A 449-nucleotide genomic window follows, 5' to 3' on the forward strand; every position below is an offset into this window, starting at 1 on the left:
TCGCTGCCGGGTCTCCGCGCGCGCTGCCCCGTGGGTCTGTAGTGCCTCCTAGAGAACCCGCCTCGTCTCCCCGGTCCCGCAGGAAGGTAGCCCCTCCGCCGTGGGCGTAGGTGGAAGGGGAACGGTCCTAGCGGGAGGCTGACTCCCTCCCTCCTCGGCTTCCCTTAGGGAAGTTTGGAAGGTGGTGAAGCGTCCGAGCCTCATTCCTTCCTCGCCGCAGCCTTGTGGGCTGAATGTGCGGATGCAGAAAACTGGAGAGGGTTGTGCACCGCCCGAGTCCCCGCTCAGCGCTCTGCCTCCCGTCGTGTCTTTTAGGCAGTGGTTCTCAACCTTGGCTGCACATCAGAATCACCTGGGAATCTTTTTAAAATCCTGATTTCTGGGCCTCATCCTCCGGAAATTCTGTTTCTTTGTTATGGGGTGGGGCCACAACATTAGTAACAAAGAAA

At 59.2% G+C, this 449-nt stretch overlaps 1 protein-coding gene across 1 annotated transcript in view; it reads left to right on the top strand.

The window, feature by feature from the left end:
• Window positions 1-449, top strand: part of NDUFV1 (NADH dehydrogenase (ubiquinone) flavoprotein 1, 51kDa) — a 7,702-nt gene that overhangs the window by 2,039 nt on the left and 5,214 nt on the right. The window lies entirely within an intron of this gene.

This window comes from Myotis brandtii, unplaced genomic scaffold (assembly GCF_000412655.1).
Source record: "Myotis brandtii unplaced genomic scaffold, ASM41265v1 scaffold187, whole genome shotgun sequence".
Taxonomy (NCBI): Eukaryota; Metazoa; Chordata; class Mammalia; order Chiroptera; family Vespertilionidae; genus Myotis; species Myotis brandtii.